This window comes from Myotis nattereri, assembly GCF_964212035.1.
Source record: "Myotis nattereri genome assembly, chromosome: 8".
Lineage (NCBI taxonomy): Eukaryota > Metazoa > Chordata > Mammalia > Chiroptera > Vespertilionidae > Myotis > Myotis nattereri.
In genome coordinates this window covers 81,779,065-81,794,028 of record NC_138083.1, presented here as the reverse complement: position 1 = coordinate 81,794,028, position 14,964 = coordinate 81,779,065, and positions in this window count along the sequence as shown.

Genomic DNA, 14,964 nt, shown 5'->3' with positions numbered 1-14,964 from the left:
GTAGGTGGGTGGAGGGACTAAACAGGCTCTGAGATCCCTTCCAACTCCAGTGGTCTCCAGGTTTCTAATTGGAACCCCAAGAAGACAGCAGCTTGTCAATCTCTCTTCTCACCTCAAGAGGAGTTAGAAAATATTTGGCTCTGACTCTTGAGCAGGGGAAGTGGCTGCCCACAGACATCAGAGTGGAGATATTAATAGATTATTCCAAATGTTATATTTGCATAGATGCACCACTCATTATGCAGATTGCCAATTATGAACTATTTGTTCTTTCTTCCAGGGGGAGAAGTTGTTTATTTGCAAACTGCATGAGGGTGACTTTGAGCAGCATGGAGACAAGGCCCTCGCTCAGGAGCTCTCTGAGATACCAGAAATTTACAAGGTTCTTAAAGAGCCAGTTGAAAGTCATCAGTGAATACTGGGTAGTGAGGTGATGAGGAGACCAGCAACAAGATTTTAAGATAAGGACTGAAATGAGAAGTCTTGAGATTAGAGTGATTAAATGTCTAATGTGAAAGAAAAATAGTTTTGCTCTAAGTTAGGCACAATCCAAAATGTGCTCAGTCCGTTTCAGTCCACAGAGGTTCTGGCTGAGTCATGCAAGGAAGATCAGGTCCCTTTCTAGCAATTCAAAAACACACCACTTATTCAGCACTAGTATGTAGGGGCACTGTCTTAAGTCCTTTACTTAAGTTATCTCATTTAACCTCATAGCTACGAGGACACACGGAAGTTTAGAGACTTTCTACACGCTCTCTTGCTGAATGGGTATTTGATCACAGGCTGTCTGATCCCAGTGCCTGTGCACTTAACCTTGCACTCTACTCTTCCTCAGGCACTTAATGCTTTAACCACGGGCCATTTTTCTCAGGGCTGTATATAAACACAAGGCTGGGTTCTGAGGGCATGTAGAAACAGGAGCATCTGATATAGTGCCCCCAATTGTCCTCTATTAGACTCCAGTGTTCCACTTAAGCCTCTAAATCTGAGAATTGCCTGAAGTTGGCTCCAGAGGGAGCATGAAGGTGATTAATGAGTTTTTAAGAGAGGAAATGAGGGAGGGATGTAAGAACCGTTTGTAATGAAGGAAAAGAGAAGGCTGAGACAGTAGTGGGACAATGACTGCAGCTAGTGTTAAAAAGGATAAAATCATAGACTCTTGGAAGCAGAAAGAAGCTTGGAAGTCAGCTCATTTAACGTCATACTCAATGTGAAACTAGAGAGCCTTGAGCTGAATAATCTAAATGTATGAAGATGATGGGGAAGGCTGTTTTCTCTCCATAACAGGTCAGGGCAAAAGGAAATCAATTAATAAGTATTCATGGACTATATGTATATGTGCCCAGGCCTGGGTAGGATATCATAGAGACATACAAAGAACAGAGCCCTGTTCTGAGGGAGGAGCTGGTCTAGTTGGGTTTCAGGACTACAAGATGAGAGAGCCTCTGAAAGATGTCTACAAGTGACAGCAATGTGGTCTGTGCTGCCCAATCTGCTAGCCACTAGCTGTGTGTGTCTGAAGTGTGTTTAATCTAAGTTGTGCTATCAATTTAAACTACATACTGAATTTCAAAGACTTAGTATGAAAAAAAGGATGTTAAATACAGGGTGGGGCAAAAGTAAGCTTACAGTTGTGAGTATGCAAAACAGAGTTTAGTCTTGTATTGTTATTTATTAATTACTGTATTATTTTCCATATACAATGGAAAACCTACTGAACAACTGAAAACCTACTTTTGCCCCACTCTGTATGTATTTCTCTTTTATAGTGATTATAGCTGAAATACTATTACATACATATGAGAGTCAATAAATGACCATATTAAAATTAATAAGTTTATCTTTTTCTGTGTTTTAAAATGTGGGTACTAAGAACATTTAAAATGATAGGGGGCTCCCATCATATTTCTCTCAGGTAGTGCTGGTCTAGGTTAGATCCTGGCTGCCTAATGTGCCATCCATGGACCATTATCAATGCATCACCTGGGCGTTTGGTAGACATGGAGGTCCCTCTGAGTCAGAATTTACATGTCACTATGATCCACACTAAAGTTTGAGAAGCACTAGTATTCTTTGCCTCCTTTGTGGGCTGGTCTTTTCTAGTCTTCACTCTTGATGTCAGCTCTGACACTAACTACCTGAATGACCTCTGACACTAACTGCCTGAATGATCTCTGACACTAACTACCTGAATGACCTCTGACACTAACTGCCTGAATGATCTCTGACACTAACTACCTGAATGGCCTCTGACACTAACTGCCTGAATGACCTCTGATACTAACTACCTGAATGACCTCTGACACTAACTGCCTGAATGATCTCTGATACTAACTACCTGAATGACCAAGAACAAAGCCCACCCTCAGTCTACACCTTAGGTTTCCCATCTATAACTAAAGGGCATTTCACTAGATGCCCTTCGAGTCATCTCTAGCCTTATTTCACAGGCTATGGTGCTATAATTATAATGTAGAAATTCTATTATCTGGTAGAAGAAGTAATCATAAGATTTAATTTTACTATCATATTATTCAAACCATTATAACATTTAATTTAGAATCTCTAGTTCCTGATCCAGGTCTTACCTAAGAAGGTAATACCTTTCCAATTCTTCTCAAGAACATTTGCATTTGTTAATTCTGTACCAGATAGCCATGTCCCATGTCATTTTGAAAACTTCATTCCAGCATTTATATTCATCAATGAATTTACTTGGGAACAAGCAGTGGAGAGTTTAGTATTTGGGAAATATTCACTGAGTAAAGGAAATGGTCAGACACAAAGCCATTGATCATTGACAATACGCTTTTTTAATATCTCTGGGCCAGATCTGCAACATGGGCATTCATCAATTCTTCCTCAGTAGACAGTTAGTAAACATTAAAGGAAGCAGAAAAGCAGAGCATTTCAAGTCATAAGGACTACGGTTTGTATCCAGGCTCCATAATTTATGTAATTACAGATAAGTAATTTTACCTAGCTAAGCTTCAGTTTATTTCTCTGCAAAAAGCATTAAGTAAATGTCATTGTTCATTTACTCAATAGATTGTATGAGGATTAAATTAGTGTAGCATGGTGATAGGGAACGATAAATATGAGCTATTATTATTTTTATTATTAATGTTATTATTTGAGACCAATATAATGTGGGATTAGGTATTATGAAGGTGAAAAGAATCAGAGGGCAGAGTCTACTAATTGTAGCTAAATTCCACGTGAAGGATGGTCTTTGAAGTATAATAAGTTTGATGAGAAGTGGTTGGATCCTAGATAGAAAAAATACCTGACCTAAGGATTATGAAAGGCCCAGGCACATTTGGAGAATGGCAGATAGTCCAGTTTGGTGAGCAGAAAGGGATAGTGGGGATTATGGTTGAAAAGACAGTTTCTTTGGCTGTGGAAACTGGGGCAGAAGAATTATTTTAGGACTACAGGTTTAAACTTTTTTTGTTGCTGTTAATCCTCACCTGAGGATATTTTTCCATTGGTTTTTAGAGAGAGTGGAAGGGGGAGGAAGAGGCACAGAGAGAGAAACATCAATGTGAGAGAGACACATCAATTTGTTGCCTCCCGCATGCACCCTGACCAAGGCCTGGGATCGAGCCTCCAACCAAGGTACGTGCCCTTGACTAGAATCAAACCTGGGACCCTTCAATCCATGGGCTGACGCTCTATCCACTGAGCCAAACTGGCTAGGGCAACATTTTTTATTAACATTAAGAAAATGGGTGTCTACACTGCCACACCAGGGTGAAGAGTCCCTATACCTTTGTTGTTTTGCTTAAGGAACAAGATATTATTCTATCAGCCCCATCCCATCCCTCTGGCCTGTCTTTCCCCAACCAAGCCACTGGCAATCAGATATCACTCCCACGCTAACACGTCCCCGAGACTCATTTCATGCTATTTCTTCATGGGGTCATCTGGGATGACAATGCAAAGAGCCTTTTCCCACATAATTGAAAGGAATTTCTGATTATGTGCAGGATGTCAGCCACGATGAGGTCTTGGACTGTTTCCAATCCCAGCCGCTCCTGATGACAGAGTCCCAGTCTCCCTCTCCTTCCCCTTCCTGGCATTCTCCCTGTGAACTTTCTGCTCCCTTCTGGGAGTGATTTCTCAAGATAACATGCTGTTTCCAAGCTCCCCTCTCTCCAGCCAGATGGATGGGTCCCGCGTGAAGTGCAGTCTTTCGGGGGCCCTGCTCATAAGCACGGCTATTGCATAGACCTGCACACATTTCATCGGTGGTTACCCTGTCATTTCCATATCTGGAACCCCGTGCCTAACAGGAAAAGGTTGAGCGAACACACATATATTTTGGGCCTTTCTTTAGAGAAGTTCTTTTGAATATGCAGAACAAAGTGAGGGCTGCATTTATCTCTGACCTTTTCTGGCTCTTTTCTTGCATCTGTTAAGGGAAAAACAGGTCTCTGAGCTCACCCGCCTCCTCTCCCATGGAGCAAGTGATGGAGTTGCCTGGATTCACTTCCTTGCCAGCTCTGTCCTCCAGCCTGCCTGCGTCTTTCCCTATGGCTGATTCTCTTAGGTGTTTCCAGGGGATTCCAGCAAAAACAAAACAGGGCCCTTGGGGGATGGTTGAGGTAGGGGCTAAAAATTCAGGACCTTGGGTTCCTCCTGTATGTGCAGTCTTTAAATCTTTTTTTCATGAAGTAATTCATCCCATGTGTTTCCTACCAGAGTACCCTCTGATATGGGAAAAGACTTGATTCCAGGAATGGGGCAGGGAAAGATGGTGAAAGCATCAATTTACTCCCTTCATGTTGACCAGAGAAGATGGCTTTGCCTAGAATAGAGCCTCAACATTACTCAGCCCATAGAATTTCATCAAGGATCTGGTGTGATCCCTGGTGGGGGTGGGGAGGGTGGGATGTGGGAGAGGAGGTATCTACCAATACATGTTTATATATATATATATGATTTCAGAGAGGGAGAGAGATAGAAACATTAATGATGAGAAAGAATCATTGCCCACAACCTGGGCATGTGCCCAGACCCGGAATTGAACCTTGACCTCTTGGTCCATAGGTCCACCCTCAACCACTGAGCCAGGCTGGTAGGGCATTTTTTCTTTTTAATCTTTTTTTTTTTTAAATTCTTACCCAAGGATATGTTCCCATTGATGGGGGGGGGGGGGGAGAGAGAGAGAGAGAGAGAGAGAGAGAGAGAGAGAGAGAAACATTGATGTAAGAAACATTGGTTGGCTCCCCTACATGCCCCAACCAGGGATTGAACATACAATCTAGGTATGTGCCCCGAACAGGAATTGAACCTTCAACCTTTTGGTGCATGGGACAACACTCCAACCAAGTGAGCCACCCGACCAGGGCCCAATACATAGTTTTTGCCATTTCTCATAACTTTCCTGGGAAACAGTTATAACATAGTAGGAAGAATTATGGATCTGTTATCGGGAATCTTAGATTTGATATGGGGTAGGCCTTTAGAGGGTTTATGCATTAGCTTTGCTTTTATTAAATGATTCTCAGAAGTAGAATTACTGGGTCATAGGGCAGTTCCATGTTGTTTTTTTGAGGAAGCTCCGTAGTGGCTGCACTAGGCTCATTCCCACCAACAGTGTACAAGAGTTCCATTTTCTTCACATCATCACCATCACTTGTTGACTTATTGATGATAGCCATAAAGAGAAAGAATTCATGGACATGAGCAACAGTGTGGTGCCGTGAAGAGGCGGGTGGGTGGAGGTGAAAGAGGGTATATGGGGGATAAATGGTGATGAAAAATAATAAAATAAAATAAAGGGAGAAAAAGAGATTAAATTAAAGCACTATGAACAATGCACTAGAACAATGCTCCAATTATAAAGCATTTTCATATGTATTATATACCTAATTAAATATAAATGTAAAAATATGTAAAATTATTATTAGCTTACTTTCCACTGGAAACTATTCTTCAGCCCACCCCCATCCATATATAAATCACTCACCTTGTATCCTTGGGATTTTACTATGAAATGTATGATATTTCTTTGGATTGAGCCTTACATTTCCTTTAAAGTGCAAATGTACCTGGGTTGAATATCACATTAAACTATATATGTGAATTAGTTTGAAAAAAGACTTCCTAAGTTAGAAGAGACTAAGTACCTTTGTGTTTAGTACCAGAGAGGAGTGGAAAGGTAGAAGAATACTAGAGGAGAAAGTTGGAATTTGGGTCTTCTTAATCAAAGATTGACTTGCCCCTATCTCTCTGCTCTAAGCAATCAGGCCCAATTCCTTTCTATATGGTGAGGAAGAAGAGAGGGGAAAATGGCAGTGATAGTATTTCTTTGGTTTTTTTTCCATGTTGCCTGAGACCCACACAGAATAATTGCTTTCACATAACAGAGAAACAGACTCTACCAGGTGGACTGGTTTCAGTCACTCAGTTCACAAACCCACATTACAACATCCTAACAACTTAACGTGTTGCTAGCATCTTCTTGGCTGCAGATGATGGGAATTCACCACTTCCTAAGGCCAGGCATTCTACTGTTGAATGACCAAACACTTTACAAAAGATTAATTTAGATGTATGATGAATGTCTGGTATTTGTTGGCTATTAACATTATTTGAAACCTTTCAATGTCCAATAGTATTAATTTCTCATCAGAGTGAGAGGAGCAAGAAATTAATCCAAATCAAGGCAAAATTATGAGGAATCTGAGATTTGTCTTGAGTCCCTTCCACTTACTCTTTATATCTCTCCCTTATTCACCTGGCCTTTCCTCTCTGACCTCAACAATGGAGGCCTCAAACCTTTCTGGGTTTGACATTTGCATAGTTTCATGGATTATTGAATGGAGATAATAAACCCGACTTCCCAAATGCTTAACAAGGGAAATGACATTTTAAAGTCATATGCTTTATGTGAGGCGAAATATTCTGTGGGTCCTTCCTTAAATCTTGCCATGAATGCCATCATCAACCCCACTCACATCTTAGTCTCTAACTCCTAGTGTGGCTAATACCCAGGGAAAAGCTAACAATGAATCTAAGGAACCAAGTTTCTTAGCTCTTGTATGCAAGCTACCAATGTGAAGTTACTGAAATTGAAATGGGGAAAGATGGCCAGCTCAGCACTTTACTGGGAGAATGACCTTGGCAAAGTCACATATCACTAAAAGACCAAACCACAGGTAGACATGATGTTTCAGTCTGCTTGCTCCCTGATTGGTCAATTTGTCATTTGAAATAGGAAGATGGTAATCCTTTCCTTTTTTTAACTTTGAAAACATTTTTTTATTAAAATTTTAAGACAGACTGACACATGCAGCACCTCATTTGGATGTGTCTGGAGTCTTAGAACCTTGGCTACCCCATGTTTTTCTACAAATGAACCTCAAGAGCTTGCTTGGAGGTTCTAGCAGGGGAGCAAGGCTACTCCTATACCCTTGACCGAACAATAGTCCTCTCTTCTATCAGGGAAGGTTTTCCCCTTTGACCAAGCACACATCTTTGGGAGAATGCACATGGAGCAGTGAGGGAGGAAAGGGACACTCATTTAGCCAACCAGATCCACCACATCAACCCTGGCGATCAATGGGATGATAGATGTCGCCAGAGATGGTAATTCCTCACATGCAGATTTCATTTGTTCTAGAGGATTACAGATTCGGCTGGTTTCTGAAAACTCCCAAATCAAAGAGAAAGATATATTGTGGCAAGAGACCTTTCTTCCCATAACCTATAGGAAAACTTTGTGAAGTCTTGGTAGTTTTTCCTAAACACATAGGCCACCATGTAACCTTGGGACCTTGGTCAAGCCATTAACCCTTCCTAAGGTGTTGTTTTCACATCTGTAAAAGGAGGAGGGTAGATGATAACATCTCTCAAGTCCCTCATAGTTCTAACATTCCTCTCATTTCAAACTAGAAATCCAAAAGCCACAAATCCAAACTCTTAAAAACACACACACAACTGAAAATATCCAGTTGAGGAAATACTTTTCTTGTTGACATGCTGCTGGATCACTGGCTCCTGCCCCTCAGCCAAATGGAACTGTGATGCTGACATTTCACTCCACTCCTCATGCAGGGGCCCAGCATGCTGTGTGGTATGAAAGGATACCAGCAAGTCCCAGTCTTTGTCCTTAAACTGCTCTCCCACTGGCCAGGTACTTGGCCTGACATTCTATTTTTGCCTATAAACTGTTCCATTCCTAAGTACACAGACTATTCAGATGAAGCAGATGGAATCTATCAGCAGCCACACATGCTTTTGTATCAATATGTGCTCCAGCAGATACAGCTGAGTCCTTTCTCTCCACAATGACTGACACACACCAGGTACATGGGAGGTGGGGAAGCAGAGACAGAGATTCTATCTCAGGTCCTGGTGGGTAGAAGTATGTCCCGGGCAGCAGGCTGCAAGTAGTTACCCTGGGCGGCCAGAGGACAGCTAGTGGTCAGCTTCTGGGTGATGAGAGACAGGAAAGCACCTAAGAAATAAGGAGGATCCAGGGGAGGAAGGTAGAAAATGATAGACCACTCTCTAGCTCACAGTTTGCTGCGATCCACTTTGCATATTTCAGACTGTCTTTGCTGTAGATGGGAGTGGTGACAAAGGAGTCCTCAACATGAGCTACATGAGTCCTTGTCCCTATGATTGTCATAAGTGGCTTCTCCACCTGGTAGCAACTGGCTGGACAGAGCTCACAGTCTGGCCCCATCACAAACCTTTTCTGTGGCTGATTCTGCCAGCATGTGCTGGGAAGGAGACAGGAGACCAAAGTGTGGAGGGAGGCTAGGAAGGAGGCTAGGAAGGAGGCCCCAGGGGGAAGCACAGGACAAAGCCCAGACAGGATGGTGCGAAAGTGGTGACCGCTGTGGTTAGTGAATGCAAGAAGCCAAAGGAACTTGGCTGAGGGAGCAGGGGCTGGTTCAGACTCCTAATGGGGGAGGCAGCTGTGCTGTTCTTTCCTCCAGGCACCCTCTTAACTGTGGAAAGAAAACACTAAAACATATAGTTATGCTCACTCTACTCCTGCTGGGGGAGTTTTCTGGTTACAAAACTAAGTTTTTGTTGGTTTACTTATTTTGATAAGTAGCCATAGGGAAGAGCCTTTAAACACAGTACAGTAGAAATTTGAGTTAAAGAGTTAGGAGACCTGAATTCTAAGCTCAGCTTGGGTTAGCCAGGTGTCTGTTCAAACAATGTTTATTGAAGTTGGATTTATTTTTTATCCTTTGTTTTGCTTGGGTATATGCATTTTGTCTGCTTATGGCAGTGATTTTCAACCCTTTTCATCTCCTGGCACATATATACTAATTATCAAAGTTCTGAGGCACATAAAAAAATACATTTTTTGCCAAGCTGACAAAAAAAATAGGTATGGTTTTGAGTCATTCACACCAGACAGCTGCTGTTGTATTGGCTGTTGTAATTTTTTTTTAATTTAACAACCTAAGGGAAAAGAGGTCAGTGCCCCTGACTAAACAGACAGGTATTTTATGTTTTAAAAATTCTGTGGCAAAACCAGCGTGCCTGCTGCAGCACAGGGGTTGAAAATCGCTGACTTATGGGATAATCTTGCCCCAGTTGCAACCCTAATTGGACAATTTATATGTGCTGAGTGTACAAAAGAGTGCCCATTTATAGTCCTGGAAAAAGAATCAAAAGTAACAATAGTAAAGATAATAACAATAGTAAAGATGATAACAATAGTAAAGATAATAGCAATAGTAAAGATAACACATATAGTGTTTATTATAAGCCAGGTGGTAGACCTGTGATTTGAGCCCATCCTCTGGCTCTAGAGTGTGTGATCATAACCACGAATGTCACCCAAATGAGGCAGGGGGAAGGACACTGAGGTAAGAGCTAGCGGTGACCTGGGACTTCTGTGACACTGGGCACAAGACTAAATGTCTCTAATTCTTTGTTTCTTCTTTACATAATAAGAGTAGCAGAGAAGGCTGCCAAGACCAAGAAGTCATATTATGTGAGCGCTTTGTGTTTGGGGTTCCCCAAGCTCCACAGGAGCAGGGATGTACACTATTTTGTACGCAAAGTGAGCGGTACCTCTAATGACTATTTTCAAGACAGGATTACTAAGGTTACTCTAGGGCAGCGGTTCTCAACCTGTGGGTCGCGACCCCTTTGGCGGTCGAACGACCCTTTCACAGGGGTCGCCTAAGACCATCCTGCATATCAGATATTTACATGACGATTCATAATAGTAGCAACATTACAGTTATGAAGTAGCAACGAAAATAATTTTATGGTTGGGTCACAACATGAGCAACTGTATTTAAAGGGCCAGAAGGTTGAGAACCACTGCTCTAGGGGAATGAGTTCACAAGGCCGCACAGCTAGAAAGAGGCAGCATTGGGGCCTGCACCCTGAATTTCTAGCTCTAACTGTAAAGCTGGGACATTGGAGGAAACTACAGTGTCCCTCAGATCTGGGAGCTCAGAAAGGCCATGAGTCCCGCGGGGGCTGCAGGGTTTTGAGGGGTGGGGAGGGGAGAGGGAGGAGATGGGAGGAAGGAGAGAGGACCTCTAAGCTCCTCATTTATCAGAAAGGATCCCCTTGACTTATTTGCCCATCTGTGATTTCATTCCAAGAGGTTTTTATGGCTTGAAAATAGCTTGTGATTCACTCTGTCCCTGGTCTGTCACTCTTTACATGTGGGGGCCACAACTGGGCTCAGCTCACTGTCACCAAGCGCAGAGATGTGACGAGAGAAGATCCTGTAGTTCTTTCCAATAAGAGCTCGCTGGTGAGGCCCCGTGAGTGAATTCCTATTCATGAGTGACAACCCATTCCCACTCCTGGAAAAAGGACTTGAGACAACAATGATAATAAAAATGAACAAAGCATCTCGTGCTTGCTAGATGCCAAGTGCTATTCTAAAACTGTGCATTGGCCAATCTATGCTCCTTTAAAAGCCTTTTTCTTTATAATAAGAGACTATTGACTGCTTTTCAGAAGAAACTTTTTCTCTTTCGCTTTAGTTGTGCTATTATAAATACATACACTATCATGCCATATATGTATGGATATATATGCCTCTGTATACATACACACACCATATATAACATAGGTACATGTTCATGTGTAAATGAATTTTCATTATAATGTGCCCACCTTCAACATACCATTACTACACAACAGCAAGTCCCTTGCTCTTCTTATAATGTTGCCCCACAATGATCAAAATAAGCAAACCGACCAGCTACATGGAAGAGCTTTTAAGCACAGGTTTGTGAAATTTGGGGTTATTTTAAGAGTTAGCAAACCTCTATTCCAGGCTCAGCTTGGCAATGTGTCTAGTCAAACAATGTTTATTAATGACCTCGTAAGCTTAAGGAATTGTGGGGAATACCAGAAGCATAGGATGCAGTCCCAAACCCTCGGAATCAGCCACCTAGAGCAGGAAATAAAATGTCCTGACTGTGTGCTAGGAGGCCAGGGCTGACCATTACGAGAGTGGCTCAGAGAGCTAGAGCAGCACAGAGGAGAGGAGGAGGCCAGGGAGAGAAGACTAATGTGAGGGCTCAGAAGGCTTTCAGGAAGTGCTGGGATTTGAAAGGCTCTGGAAAAATGGGGTATTTATTTATACATAGCTTCTCTTGGCAAAGTGAGGGGACTGCATTGCTGTGGTGAAGCGGGGAGCGGGAGGGGGGCATCATGGAAAAGCAGCAAGAGGGACTCAGGGAGCCTGGGCAGAGGGGAGCACACTGAACCATCTGTTAAAGAAGCAGTGAGGACTGGGCGGGTGACTTCCCAAGGGCCCCATCCCTATCATGACACTCCAGGAAGCTTCCAGCCCCAATAGTTCCCCAAGGGGCAGGGCTCCTCGTCTGGGCCACCTGGCAAAGACCCAACATGCTCCTTTTGTCTTAATCCGCGGCATTCAGGAATAAACCTCTGCGTTTCTCCTTCTTCACTTTGAGCGCAGCCTCATTAATATTCCGCAAACTTTCCTGGCCCTCCTCCTTTCTAATTCTGTGAGAAGACATTTCAATGAGTCTGAGCCCGGACAATTTAGAGCTGAGACTCGGATCTCTATTCACAGCCAGGGTGCGTTCTCATGAGATTTGCGTCAGGAGGCTAAGCTTTTTAGATCCCCCAGTGGCATTGTCTCCAAGTTCCTGGGAGCCAGGCTGCCAAGTTCATGTGAGGTGCTGATCTCCCTCCTTTCACAGACCTACTTATTAGCAGCTTTCTTTCTTCCTTTTTCTTTCCTCCCCCCTGGCCAGGCCCATAGATACAATTATTAGACATTCCTGGTTTTGTGCCCATATTGAAAGAAGGCCTGAATGGGTATGCTAAGGACCCGAAAGTGAGCCACTCTCCCCTACGCCAGCTTATGCGGTTAATTAGATTTGGATGGTTTCAGAGGAGCAGCTGGAGTTTTCAGAAAATGGGAGCGATAAAAAAGGACTATTCAAGGTATTTTGGAGGGAGTGTATAAAACAATGGCACTGTGAACCGGGGGTGGGAAATACAACCCTCTGGATTGGGGAGGCGGTTTCAGGGGAAAAGGGGCAGGCGGGGGAGGCAGGGACGGGTGTGCGCTGCCGAAGAATGCCAGCCTGGGTGGATTCCGTTCACATGGACGCTGTCAGGCTGGTGCCACACAGAGAGCTCCGGTCCCCATAGCAGCTGTGTCCCTAGGGATGGGGTGGGGGTGAGTTGGGAGCGGGGAGGCAGCTCCAGCACAGCCCATCTAGCACATGCTCCAGACAGGGAAACTGAGGAAGGTGGGAGTTCAATATTCATTTGGGAGTTCAAAGCCACTCTTGTTTGGATAAAACTATTAGAAGTTTTTAGGGAAGAACATGCTTCTGCAGTGCAGGCTTTACTCACAGGCAGAGTGGGTGATGCTGGTCCAGCAGCTGAGTGTGACTTGAGGCGAACCCTGCTCTCTCTGCTTTGGACAGAATACAGCCCTACCTGGAAGTGGCTGATGCTCCAATCTCTCTCTCGATTTCTCTCTCTCTCTCTCTCTCTCTCTCTCTCTCTCTCTCTCTCTCTTTCTCTCTCTCTCTCTTTCTCTCTCTCTCATATTTTAAACGTGTTAAATACAAAGACCCCAAGGAGAATGAGTCTCTCCAGCCACAATCTAACTGTGTGACTGTGGGCAAGTCAGTGTGTCTGTAATTCATGTGCATTTCTTCATCACTAAGACCAGGGAGTTGGTCTGGATGCTCTGTAAGAACCTTGCTCACTCCCAAACTCAGATGCACTCCTGGTAATAAAGAGCATCATGAGAAGGTTTGGGAGGGCATTAGGGCACTGGAGGATCCTGAATGGGAGCGTGGAGGAAGGACCACTTTCCACTGTTCAACTGGTCAGTGGAGTCACGTCTCCCAAACTCTCCCAAAGGTCAGGGATCTAATGCAGTTCCGGGGACAGCAGTCAAGGGGTCTTCCGAGAAGAAGGTGGGCATGAACAGGGGGCTTTTTGTTCCATGGAGCAGTGATTAGGAGACTTTGTTGTATCTGGTGGTGGTTTGTCTTTTTTTAAAAATTTTTTTTTCAGTTACTGGAAGACTTTTTTTCAGACAGAATCCTTCAAAGAACCCCACACTGTAAAACCAGGAGAGGCAGGGCAGCCCTGGTGAAGGGCGCAGAGGGCTGCGGTTGTTGAGGCCTGGACAAATAGTTTGCTCACTCCTTTAGCAAAAAGCCACCTGCTTATACCAAACACACTGCACCATGGCCTGTGGCTATTGGGGTGAATGAGTGGTCTCCTCTATTAGGGGGTCTATACTCTAATAAGGATGGAAATTACACACACAATGACAGCAGCCCAGGACAACTTCATTGGAGCTGCATCAGGAAGACACAAAGTGTGACCAGAGGACAGAGAGAGGACTTTCACCTGAGTGATCAGACAGAGAGACGTGATGGGCCACCCAGTGCAGGCAAAGAGAACAAGCAGCAATGGGCATGGGTGCTTGCTGTCCATTAGTTTCTGTTTTGAATTCTTTGAGTTTAAATATTGAAGAGAAGAAGTGAATAGAGAAAGGAAGTAAAGAAATTCGGGGTGGCAGGAAATGAGAGAGAGTGAGAGAGGAAGAGAGGAAGAGAGATCTGCGTTGGACAAATTTTCAACATTAACTATAAAACTTCCCTTTTCTGTACAGAACCCTGATATTTTTAGATACTTTCTGTTCTTACTTGTGTTTTCCCTTTCTTTCTGTGGCACAGGTTTAGATTGTTGGCTTCTAAAAGACAAGAACAGTGGGTATGTATTTTAATAAGTCAATTTACCATGCAAGTGTTTCCCTTCCTTGGAAATCAATTTCTATGTTAGTGGCAGGTGGTGGTGGTGGGGGGGTATGAGGTACAAGAAAGTGCACATAAGACATGGCCCCTGTCCTCAGATGTAGATTGTTTGGACACCCAAGACAAACCTGCTGGAAGCTTTTAGAAAACTGTCAATTCCTAAACTCTGAGATGTTACCTATGAATATAATCAGCATCGATGATTTGAATGGCTAAGGAGATTTTGAGAGGCAAAGAGAGATGAGGTAGGCTCTGCAGAAGATGTACAAATTAGGGGAGATAGGAATTGAATTGGTAAGTATTTTAGTGCCTAGATTTTAGTCTTAGATAGTGGTGGTGGGGAGGGGGCAAAAAAGCAGTAGAAGATCCCTGAGTCACTTTCTGTTTTTTTTTCAGGGGGTGTATAATAGACCCAGGAAGCCACCATTGCCAACAGAAGAGTGGGCAGAGATGCACCACTGGGTTTTGTGGTCCCAACAGGACAGAAAAAGAGAGATCTCTGTGGGGCTGGGGTGGCCATCAGGAGAGGAAGAACACTTTGGTGGAGAAGTCGTATCTGGAGATATGAAGAATCAAGTAGAGGAGGGTTAACTGGGAAGGGAGGAGGTGGAAACTAGCTTGGACAGAAATCCAGAGGCAAGTTCACCATATCTGGGATAAAATGCAGACATTTCCTAATGGGAGTGCAGGGAGTGGG